The sequence below is a fragment of the Panthera onca genome, chromosome A1 (genome assembly GCF_046562875.1).
Source record: "Panthera onca isolate mPanOnc1 chromosome A1, mPanOnc1 haplotype 2, whole genome shotgun sequence".
Taxonomy (NCBI): domain Eukaryota; kingdom Metazoa; phylum Chordata; class Mammalia; order Carnivora; family Felidae; genus Panthera; species Panthera onca.
The window spans coordinates 120829560-120842785 of record NC_138339.1 but is presented as its reverse complement, the minus strand read 5'-3'; positions in this window follow the sequence as shown (position 1 = coordinate 120842785).

The window sequence follows — 13226 nt, the reverse complement described above, 5'->3', positions numbered from 1 at the left end:
TCCTCTTGCTGTCGTGTGGACTTCTTTGTGAGTTCCTTGAAGACGTGGGCATGTCTTGTTCATCCATGATTCCCCAGTGCTCCACCAGCACCTGAAACCTAGTCAGATTTAAAAAGTGTCCCTTGGAGTGCCTTGGTGGCTCAGTTAGTTCAGTGTCTGACTCTTGATTTCGGCTCACGTCATGATCTCATGTTCATGAGTTCAAGTCCCATTCAGGCTCTGCGCTGACAGCGGGGAGCCTGCGTGGGATTCTGTCTCCCTCTCTCTCTGCCCTTCCCCCACTTGCTCTATATCTCTCTTAAATAAAAATAAACTTAAAAAAATGAGTGTCTGGGGTGCCTGAGTGGCTCAGTCAATTAAGTGTCCAACTTCAGCCCAGGTCATTATCCCCCACTTCGTGGTTCGAGCCCCGTGTTGGGCTCTGTGCTGACAGCTCAGAGCCTAGAGCCTGCTTCAGATTCTGTGTCTCCCTGTCTGTCTACCCCTCCCTTGCTTGCACTCTGTCTGTCTCCCAAAAATAAATAAACATTAAAAAAAGTAAGTTTTGGGGCGCCTGGGTGGCTCAGTCGGTTAAGCCTCCGACTTCAGCTCAGGTCACGATCTCGCAGTCCGTGAGTTCGAGCCCTGTGTCGTCAGGCTCTGGGCTGATGGCTCAGAGCCTGGAGCCTGCTTCCGATTCTGTGTCTCCCTCTCTCTCTGCCCCTCCCCCATTCGTGCTCTGTCTCTCTCTGTCTCAAAAATAAATAAACGTTAAAAAGAAATTAAAAAAAAAAGTGTCTGTTGAAGGTCTATGTTTCTCTTAAGTGGAGCAGATGTTTTAGCTTTGGTCGTTTTCATGGTATGAAAAGATACCCCCTAAAATACTAAAACTAGAGGGGATTGTTGTCCAAGACTAAGTTAGAGTGTTACCAGCTGAAACTTGGAGATAATCTAATTTGCATTTTTGGCCTAAAGGATTAACTCTAGGGACTAAAAGCAAATGCTAAAGACCGTAAAGTATATGCTGGTCTCATACCATAGGATCAGCAAAGTGACTAGTAAGAAACAACAGGTGTTGGCCAGGATGTGGAGAGAAAGGAACCCTCATGCACTACTGGTGGGAATGCAAACTGCTGCAGCCACCGTGGAAACAGTATGGAGGTTTCTCAAAAAATTAAAAATAGAAATACCATGTGATCCAGTAATTCCACTCCTGGGGATTTACCAAAATGATATCAAAACAGTAATTCAAAAAGATAGATGCACTACGTTTAATGCAGCATTATTTATAATTATGAAAGTATGCCCAAGTATGCCCAAATTATGAAAGTAGCCCAAGTGTCCATTGATAAATGAATGGATAAAGATTGGATAAAGAAGATGTGAGATATATCAAATCATATATATATATATATATATATACACACACACATACACACACATATATATATCACATATATATTATCACATATAAGATTCATATCTCATATATATATCACATATATACATACCTCACATGCATAGATAGATACATGCACACATATATACATACACATATATCAGCCATAAAAAAGAATGAAATCTTGCCATTTCCAACAACATGGGTGGATCTAGAGAGAATAATGCTAAGTGAAATAAGTCAGAGAAAAAATACCTTAGGATTTTATTCTTATGTGGAATTTAAGAAACAAAATGAACAAAGAAAAAAGAGAAACAAAATGAACAAAGAAAAAAGAGACAAACCAAAAAACAGACTCTTAGCAATAGAGAACAAACTGATGGTTTCCAGAGGGGAGGTGTGTGGGGAGATGGGTGAAATAGGTGATGGGGATTAAGGAATGCACTTGGGTGATGTATTGAATTGTTGAATCACTATATTGAACTCCTGAAACTAATATAACACTGTTTGTTAATTACACTGGAAATAAGATAACAAGAAAAAAGAAATACCAGGCATTTATCCAGCTAAAACAGTTTATTTACTTACAGTCAGATCTTCTAAGCCCATACTGAGTTTTCAGACTAATATTTTAAAAATTAATTTGAGATCCATATGGATTGTCAGCTAGTCAGAACAGGGTGAGTTGAGGGAGAACAGTAGAAAATGAGATGAGAAAAGATGTATCCCTGGGTCAGATCATGTTTTTGCTTTTCTTTTGTAAGAGGGAAAACCATTAGAGGCTTTTGATCAGGAGAAGGATGTGATATAATTTGATGTTCTATTAGGATCACTCTGGCTCCTTGGGGAAGGCTTAACAATAGGCAGCATGGTAGAAGTCAGGAGACCAGTTAGGAGGATACTGCAATAATCTAGGGAAGATATGATAGCTTGGACAAAGGATGTAGCAGAAGAGGTGGAAAAGCAGTCAGATTATAGATTTATATTGAAGGCTCAGCCAAAAGAGCTTGCTGGTAATTGGAAGTGGCTGGAAGAGAGGGAAGAAAAGGATGCTTGTAAGGGTTTTGGCTGGAACAACTGTGGGAGGAGTTGGGAGGAGCCATTGGGAGGAGCAGATTTGGGGAGAAAATCAAGAGTTCAGTCCATTTGCCTTTCTAAGTTTGAGATGCTTAGATATACAAAGAGAGTGCTGGGTAGTCAAGCTGTGTATACCTGTCTGGAGTTCAGAGGAGAGGTCAAAAGTAGGGTAGGTAATTAGTGGTTGTTAGCATCCTGATGGTATCTGTGGCCCTGAGGCGGGTTGGAGTAATCCTAGGAGGTGTGTGGGAATAGAGATTTTCCTACTAACCTGGGGCATTCCAGAGTTCAGAGGATGGGAAAATGAGGAGGAATCAGCAAAGGAAACTGAGGAAGAGGGACTAGTGAGAAAGGAGATCCAAGAGCAGTGAGTGGGAGGTGACCCACAGGCCAAGTGAAGAAAGATTATTGTACCTGAAGTAACATACTATTTACCAAATTCTAACGTACCCCAGTCTCTGGACAGTGTATCTGTGTGTGTGTGTGTGTGTGTGTGTGCGCGCGTGTGCATGCGCGCGCGTGTGTGTGTGTGTGTGTGTGTGACTCCTTTGGCCTGGAGTCATCCTGCTTTCACTCTCCCTTTGTTCCCTCCCCTAGAAATTCTGAGTCCCTGTGGTCCAAGACTTCAGTACTGGGTCTGTGTGGTCACAATTTTGGTAGTTTTCTTTTCCTCTTGTGGCAGCCGCAAGATCAGTTCCCCTTCCTTTCTACACTTCTAAGGAAAGCCTGGCTGCCCATTCATAAAGTTATTCATTCATTCATTCACTCATTCATTTATTCATGCATGCATGCATGCATTCATCAGATAGTTACTAGGAATTTACAATCATGCGCAGGCATTGTTCTAGGCACAAAGGATAGAGCCATGAACCACATGGTCCCAGGTCTGTCCTTGCCAAGGAGTTTACATTCTAGTGGAGTGGGGAGGAGGTAGGGAGGAGGGGGAGATGATGATGATGTGTAGGGTGGTCAATAAACAAAAAACTTGAAACTATTTTGTGTGCACTGAAGAAAACTATCAAGGGTCTGGGATACAGAATAACAATGGAGACTGAGAGGGAGAACTGTTTTCCACTGGGAGGGCAGGAAAGCTTCTTGAACATTTAGATCCTGATATCTCCAAAATAACCAGCAAAATCTTTTTCCTTTTTAGAGTCCTGAATTGAACCTGTGTTCCTAGTTGCTAGAAACTTCTGAGGCTCTTGGTTTCCTCCAGGCTTACTGGAATAATGGAGGAAACCTATATCCAGTTCTGTCTTCATGTGCACACTTACCTTTACAATTCATACTATAACTGAAAAATCACTTATTTCACAATTTTGTCTCACATCCACCAGAGGAGACAAAAGATTATGAAAATGGAATTGACCAAAGTTATCTTCCAGCAATGTGGCCAATTACCATTTTAATTTACTAACATTTTTTGAACACTTACTATAGGGCAGACACTGTTCTAACTCTACCATTGAATCTTCACAAACAGCCCCATGAAGTAGGTACCATTATCATCCCTACTTTACACACGTAAAATGCCTGAGACTTAGAGAGATTAGGCGTCCATGGTCACACAGCCAGCAAGTGCAAAGCTGTGGTTCAAACCGTATCTGTCTGATGCTTGAGATTTTGCTTTTGGCATTACTTTATAGGTAGGTTCCACACCCAACATGGGGCTTGAACTCAGCACTCTGAGATCAAGAGTCTCATACTCTACCGATTCAGCCAGTCAGGCACCCTTTTGGCATTACTTTATAAAAGAAGATATGAGGGGTGCCTGGCTGGCTCAGTTGGCGGAATGAGAGACTCTTGATCTTGGGTTCGTGACTCTTGATCTTGGGTTCGTGAGTTCAAGCCCCACCTTGGGTGTAGAGATTATGTAAATAAATAAACTTAAAAAGAAAGATGATATAAGAACATTCTTAACTATTTCTTTTAAGTACTACATCCATCATATTCACCAAATTATTGTTAGCTAAGAAACTGAAATACAAATTCACAAATTTTAGGATTTCTCCATAGTTAAATGATCTTTGGGGTATTCCAGTGACAAACATGTTTCAGTACTGTTAATCAAATTCCATTCTCAAGTAAAAGCATGGTTAGTTTGTGATTTCAGTTTTAAGACAAGCACTACGTTGTCTTTCAGGAATGCTATAAATAGAAATTCGAGGAAATATTTCAACTAACACAGATAAAAATATTGTGAAAACATCAAATATTTGGCTTTCATTTCTCAGTGCAGTTTAAAAACTATAATTTCAATACTTTTTTATCAAGCATGGTAAGTGTTGAGGTTTTTAAAAGTTCATATAATAGTAATACAAGTTATAACATATTGACCATTTATTACACCTCACAATGTACTATGTATATTATTTCACTTGTTCTTAACTATAACTCCCTGTGATAAATGATTGCCCATCTTCTAAAGGTGAAGACTTTGAAACTCAGATAGTTAAGTAACTTGCTGAGATTAGCAATCATTGTGCCAAAGCCAGTATTTCAACCTATGGATGGAAACTGATGCTCTTTTCATTATACAACTTTATCTTTTATTCAGCCTTAAAAAGGTTCTTTTCTTATTAGATTATTTTCATTCTTTAAATAAGTAACCCTGAGGAAGTATTTTTCTTCCCTAGTGTTCATTCTCCTTGCCTTTAATGTCTTAAATCATAATGTCTTATGATTGAATTGGATGTTTTCCGTAATCTCTTTTAGCTCTAAAGCTACATGATTCTGCGAGTCCATGAATAGCCCATTTCAAAGACAATTTGTTGGTGTTCAGTCAGACTCCTGCTTTCCTCATTTGTGCTTTTTGGGAAACAGTAGGAAATTAAATCTTTTTAAAAAATATTTTATTTATTTTTGAGAACGAGGGCAAGCAGGGGAGGGGCAGTGAGAGAGGGGGACGAGGATCCAAAGCAGGCTTTGCATCAACAGCACAGAGCCTGATGTGGGACTCAAACTCATGAGCCACAAGGTCCTGACCTGAGCCAAAGTCAGACACTCAACCAACTGAGCCACCCAGGTGCCCTGGAAATTGAATCTTTTAAGTCAATTTAGTAGGGGTGGCGGTACCTGGGTGGCTCTGTTGGTTAGGCATCCAACTTTGGCTCAGGTCATGATCTTGCAGTTCATGGGTTTGAGCCCCACATGAGTTCTGTGCTGACAGCTCAGAGCCTGGAGCCTGCTTCAGATTCTGTGTCTCCTTCTGTCTCTGCTCCTCCCCTGCTTATGTTCTCTCTCTCTCTCTCTCTCTCTCTCTCTCTCTCTCTCAAAAATAAGTATTTTTTAAAAAATACATCAATTTAGTAGGCAAATCTACTATTTTTTATACTCACGGATATAGTCCTTCTTAGTGGCAAAATGTTTCCTTGCTGGCCTTATAATACTCATCACTAACAATAGACCAAAGAAATAGATTTGAATTGCTTTCCCTTTCTTTCATTTGTTCAAGGGTCCGCACACTATGGCTTGTGAGCCAAATCTAGCCTGCTACTTATTTTTGTTTGGCTTACTAAGATTGGGTATTATATTTGTAAATGGCTGGAAAACAAAATTAGTTTGTGATACCTGAATATTATGTGAAATTCAGATTTCAGTGTCCATAAATAAGTTTTTTGGAAACTAGCCACCATGTTCATTCATTTATGTATCATCTGTGGCTGGTTTCCTGCCACAATGGCACAGAGTTGAGGAGGTGCAACAGCGCCTGTAAGTTCCAAAAAGCCTGGAAACCCTTTGTAGAAAAAGTCTGCCAAGCCCTGGGTTAGTCTGTGTTAAAGTAACTAAACAAGGAGGCCAACTGAGGTAGTTTTAATGCCTTGATAGCCTAGCAAGAGAACCAAAATCTAAGCCGAACTTCATGTACTGAATTGGAGAAAATGAAACTCGAGAACAGCCAATCGCAATCAGCCACCCAGGCTTTCCTACATAAAGCAACCACGTAAGCTATAACCAAATAATTTCTTTGCTTTGCTTCCAAGTCTTCTCTATAAAAACCTTGCCCTTGGCTCCTTTGGTGGAGCATTCCCAACTCTTCTGTTTGGCGCTTCCTGATTGGATTGATGTTTGCTCCAATAAACTCTTGAAAAGTTTAATGTGCCTCACTTTATCTTTTATCATCTGTCATACTGTATTGATGGCTTACTATTGCTAGGCATTCTACAGGTCTCAGGGAACACAACAGTGAATGAGACACACGAGCTCTCTGGGCTCAAGGAGCCATTTCTAAACTGTCAAATTAAAAACAAAACGAACAGGGTGCCTCCCTGGCTCAGTCGGTGGGACACACAACTCTTGATCTCAGGGTTGTAAGTTCAGGCCCCACATTGGGTGTAGAGATTACTTAAAACAAACAACAAACGAACTTGGAGGGACACAGGACTTCCAAATTTAAATTTTGCCAAACGATTTTTTTTCAATACAGCTACTACCTTCAACTATCATCATCTTATTTTAAGAGAGTATGTTAATACAAAAATGAGTATATCAATACCAAATTGGTAGGAAGGACACAATCTCAAAATAAAAAGTGCTGCTTCCAATGGAATACATGTAGCACTATGGAAAACAAATTGCATTGTCACTGTTTTTCTCATTTCATGATGGTCAGAGGAAACTTTGTCCTGGGCTGGCCTAGGTCATTAGATCAGCTTTGGGAAACACAGGGGGTGGTTCACATTGTCACTTTTCAGGCAAAACAAACTTTAGAAAATGTCTAGTTTTTAAACTGGAAAAATGTTGGTGTTTTAGTGGTGGAGCTCTTCAGCTTGAGACTATTGCTGCCACTCATTTTGTAAGTCAAATTTTTCTGCAGAGGGTGTCGGGCAATACAAATGTAGTGATGGGAAATTCCAGAAAAGAACTAGAAAGGGAAGTGGGGAGTTGAATAAAAGAACTCTGTCAACATTCACTCTTGTAGGTCTAGCAGATATTATATCCCCTTTGCCTTGCATTTAGATGCAAGACAACCCATTGTAGTACTAACGTTTCATACTGGCTTCTCCTTAGAAGGCAGTGAAGGCAAGAATAATTTCTCTGCTGAAATACTGTCCTCCTCCACCCCATCAATGCCACCTTCAATAGACACAGCACCCACTAAAAACCACAGCATCACCTGAAAGCCAGAGTCATCTAAAGGAAAATGGATCCCCAGAGAAGAAAACCTACCCATTAATAAGTCCTTGAGGTTGGATAGTGATCGTTTTCCAGTTGCTTTAGGAAGCTTTTTAATTCCCAGTGACAAACTTTCTATTTTGCAACAACTGAAATAGCAGCCAAAAGACTAGAAATGACCCCTCTCTCCTGTGTGTCCCCTTTCCTGTTGTCTATGATACTGTTCATTTCCTAAATGTGTTTCATAGAGCACGAGCTATACGTGATGTAATGGGGGAAAACAGAATTCTGTGGTCACAGATGAGAAATACCAGGTTCAGAAAAATCTCACTGGATTATTTACCTTAGGACATCTCAGGGCTTCTAATATGCTAATGTACCTTTTAAGCATACACACATGTACATGAAGATCTGGAGGCAAGAAAGAGAGCAAGGTGGATAGGACTGCTTTTAGTGAGATTATTTTACAGACATAAGCTATTTTATTTGGTTATTTCAGTAGTTACAATGATAAGAAATAGACCAATTATTTTCACTGACCTGGATAATCCTGGGTCTGTAATTGAAATTATCTTTGACAGCGTTCTGGTTTCATCTCAGTCTTTTAACAAGCTTATTTTATTTGATGGATTATCATTTTTCTTAAATATCTTCATTCATACACGTTCCTCTAAATGTAGATACTATCTGTGTTTACTAAGCCATTGTTTTTAAAGATTATTTTTTAATTAATTAATTAGTTAATTAATTAACTTTGGAGACTGAGGGTGTGAGCAGGGGAGAGTGGCAAAGGGAGAGGAACAGAGAATCTCAAGCAGGCTCCATGCTGAGCATGGAGACCAATGCAGGGCTTGATCTCCTGACCATGAGATCATGACCTCAGGCAAAAACGAGAGTTGGACACTTAACTGACTGTACCCCCCAGGCACCCCAAGAAGCCATTCTTAAAACTAATGATTTTCGGGGTGCCTGGGTGGCTCAGTTGGTTGAGCGTCCCACTTCGGCTCAGGTCATGATCTTGTGGTTCACAAGTTCGAGCCCTACATTGGGCTCTGTGCTTACAGCTGGGAGCCTGGAGCCTGCTTCGGATTCTGTGTCTCCTTCTCTCTCTGAACCTACTCCACTCTGTCTCTGTCTCTCTCAAAAATAAATATTAACATTTTTTTTTTATTACGTTTCTTTATTTTTGAGAGGCAGAGACAGACAGGGCATGAGTTGGGGAGGGGCAGAGAGAGAGGGAGACACAGAATCTGAAGCAGGCTCCAGGCTCTGAGCTGTAAGCACAGAGCCTGATGCGGGGCTTGAACTCACAAACTGTGAAATCATGACCTGAGCCGAAGTTAGACACTCAACTGACTGAGCCACCCAGGCGCCCCTCTTTCTCAAAAATAAATAAAAAACCATTAAAAAAAACAGCAATGATTTTCCATTTTGGGAACTCCCTAAGGACCATGTATTAATGTAGATGACCACAATTCAAAAGGAGGTGAAACAATAGGTTTTGTGATTATTGTGTTATGTCACATAGGGCTGTGTCTGGCTTTGAGTAGCAGAAAACTCCATTAACGGGGCCTAAATAGGTTGTGTTCTTTTACCCTTTATGTGGTGAATGATTGGTTGGGTGGGCATTCTTGGGCTCAGGATCTCACCAAGGCACCTGGCACGTGGCATTCAAACCTCCCGGTTGCAAGATGGCTGCTGCTCATTAATGCATCACATCTATATTCTAGGTAGAAAGAATAGGGAAGGAAGGTGGGCAAAAGGTGTGTGTCAGCTGTCCCCTTATCAAGAAGCCAAAACCTTTTCCAAAGCTCCTCCCAGCAGATTTCCAATGATATCTCAATGGCCAGAAAAATGGCACCTGCCACCAGCAGCTGTGTAGAAGTCTGAGGAAGTGAATTCTTTGACTGGGCCCTTGAGGTTCTACTAGTAACATAGCCTAAGTCTGAAGCTAGATGATAAGTTAGAATCTCAGCTCTGCTGTTCAGTGACTCTGACTTTAGGTTAGTTATTTTCAGTTTCCACACTATAAAATGGAGATAAGATGATAATAGGTCTTTAAGAGATTAATTGAATTAATTTTTGTAAAGTGTTTGGGAGAGTATCTGGAAGATAGTAAATGATATATAAAATGAACAAGGAAAGCATATTAAGTAAAAAAGTAGCAGACATGAAAACTGTTGACAACATATAAAAAACAGACTTGAATACTACAAGTAATATGAATTTCATTAATTTCTTGAGCCAAAGAATGTTAACTAAGTACCACCACCTTCTCTGAAGAACTGGAAAGCAACTGGACTTGTAAGGATAGATTACTTTCTTCTTTCAGGGAAAATGAGGATTTCAGGTCTGTTTCAGTCAGTTGCTTCCACACTAACAGCAGGGCCTTTGATTTAAAGCCAAAACAAACTAGAGGCTTGTATAATTATTGATATATTGGGGGTATACCAGAAATGGTCCTGGAAAACCACAGATATTTCAGAATAAGATACCTCCTCTTCATGAGTGATCTTACTCCAATTTTTGGTTTGGCTATTATTATTAATTTTTAGATATATAAAATGTCTCTCTTATAGATATCTTACAGCTGGATAGTTATTTAAGACAGATAGATTTGAATTCTTAGCCTAGTTCCACCACTAATTACGTGACCTTAGACACCTTGCTTCTCTCATTCTTAGTTGCCTTATCTGTAAGATAAGGATAGTGAACAGTACCTACCTCCTAGGATTTTAGTAAAGGTGGGTAATGCAATTAAGTACTTAGCACAGATCCTACTATGCAAAAAAAGCTAAATAAATATCATTAATATCACTACCATCATCATATTTCTTAAAATATTTCTTACAATCATTTCTTAAAATATTTCACTGCAAACTTATTGAGTTATAGTTTAGACACAATAAAATGTACCCATAAATTTTGACAAATGTCAACACCTATGTAACCATGGCCACGACTGATACATGGAATATTTACAACATCACCTCAAAATCATTTTTTAAAACAGGAAAACTGATGTCTTATCCAGTAATAATACAAAGGTGAAGTCACTGTGTAAAGAAACATATGGTATTGACTATAAAAAAAGTGAATACGTGCTAAATAGAATTACAAAACCATGTAGATGTAGCAGAAGGAGCATTCATTTTTAGGGGGTTGGGGGACTGGTCAGTTGTACCGCATATTATTGTTTCTGTCTATTCAGCATTAATTCCCTCTTTTCCTGTTAACAGCACTTTGCTTGTCCTTGGGGGAAACAACTCCTCCCAATGTTTTATGTGTTAGCAGCAGGGCTGTTTAACCCCTGGCTTTAGTCTTGCAATTTCTGCTATAATTCTTAGAAAGAAAACTCTCTTCTTGCTAGTATTGCTGGATATAACTTTGGAAGAGCAGAGAGAGCCACTGAGAATGAAGACACCTTAGAGGAAGGTCAGTTCATGGGATGGAGAGAGAAATCTTGTGCTGATGTCATCACCTAAGCCCACGGAGCCTATGTCTATTTCTGGTCCTCAGTGACAGGAGGACCTATGAACCTTCATCATGGACCAGCCCTGTTCTCCCGTTTGTGTTCAGGAGCTGTGAGTGGCCTGTGCTCACCTCTGCTTATCTGGGCTCAGAGATAACATATATGAGAATGCTTTCCAATTTTCTACAAATGGAAGATCATCGTATGTAGATGGAAAATTAATTGGACAATTGAAGTCAGAAATAATACGGATTTAAAATACATTGATACTGAAAATAGAACTATTTGGACTTATTATTTGATTAATTTGAAGGAATTCAGACATCTTCCTAAGAATGTAGGCCAAATCATTTTGTTTAAATTATTTCTTTAAGTTTATTTATTTATTTTAAGAGAGAGAGAGAGAGAGAGTATGCATGAGCACGAGCATGTAAGAGCGGGGGAGAGGCAAAGAGGGAGGGAGAGAGAAAATCACAATGTGGGCCTCTATCCCACCAACCATGAGATCATGACCTGAGCTGAAATCACAGCTCATGTGCCCAACCGACTTAGCCCTTTGCTTAAATTATTTCTGTGTTTCTTATGAAGGTGATTACTGTTTTATTGGCAGTCATAGCTACAACCTATGTTGTCATACGAGTTGCTGTTTCTTCCTTATCAAAGTTGTGTCCCTCCTGTTGGCAGTGTGCACCTCTGAAGTACCCATTGCTGTTCTCAGAGCTGGGGCTGTGGCAGTGGACAACAAATCTCTACCTCACGGAGCTTATTTTCTATGGAGAGAGAGGGAGAACTGCAAATTCCGTGTGCCACTTTCTGTACTCAATACTACTGCATTCTGATTCTCTTTTTCTTTTTTTTTTTTTTTTTTTTCAACATTTTTTATTTATTTTTGGGACAGAGAGAGACAGAGCATGAACGGGGGAGGGGCAGAGAGAGAGGGAGACACAGAATCGGAAACAGGCTCCAGGCTCCGAGCCATCAGCCCAGAGCCTGATGCGGGGCTCGAACTCACGGACCGCGAGATCGTGACCTGGCTGAAGTCGGCCGCTTAACCGACTGCGCCACCCAGGCGCCCCCTGATTCTCTTTTTCTGATAATACTGCCTGAAGTATGGGAGGTGTTTATGGAAATCCTGGATTAAATTAACAAGAAGTCAAATGTTATCCACACATATTTGCCTGTAAATGGGCATATTAAGGTATATGTTTGTGTATGTGTATGTGTCACACACACTTCTTAGGTAATCTGGTTTAAGTTACAATTCTGGGCCTCAATTTCTCATTTGAAAAATGGGGATTATCATACTACCAATATAAATGCATGTAAGTAAATAATTTAGCACAGTGTCTGGCACAAACTAAGAGCTTGAGAAATGATAGCCATTATTATTTTTGTTATTACATATATATTACTCATACAGATTACTAATACACATATATATTACTTTATACTTCAATTGTCTAGTATTCCTCAATAGAAGAAGATAAATCATCATGGCCCCTATTTTGTTTCATTCATTTAACATTTATTGAATATCAGCTGCTAGGCCCAAGGTAGCAGATTGTTTTTTTCAGACATGGCTGGAAAAATATTTCTAGGTCAGCACAGAGCCCAATGTGGGGCTCAAACCCATGCACTGTGAGATCATGACCTAAGCTGAAATTGGACACTTAACCAACTGAACCACCCAGGTGCCCCTCATTTCTCTTTGAATCTGTGTGGGCTTGTGACTTGCTTGTAGATAAGGAAGGAGGTAGAAGTGTGTGGCTTCCAAGGCTAGGCCGAAAAAGGTGATGCAGCTTTCCCCCTGTAAAGCTAGGACATTCACACTAGAGTACTGAGGCTGCCGTGCAGAGAGGAACCCAAAGTAGGGGACACAGAGAGCACACGGAGAAGCCCTGGGCCCACCCGAGGAGAGGGAGATGCTCAGCTGACCACCCGGGAGAGACTCGAAGCTGGAACTATCCAGTTAAGCTCTCCCCCAGATTCCTGACCCACAGAGATCACGAGAGAAAATAAAAAGATTGTTGTTGTTTTAAACTATTAAGTTTTGGTGTGATTTGTTACATATCAGTAGAGAACTGGAACACTGGGACAGCATTAAACAGATCTTTCTCATCCTTGGCAAGTGAGGAGCATCTATTTTCAGGATTTTAATTATTAGTAGTTTGGGCCTCCTATCAA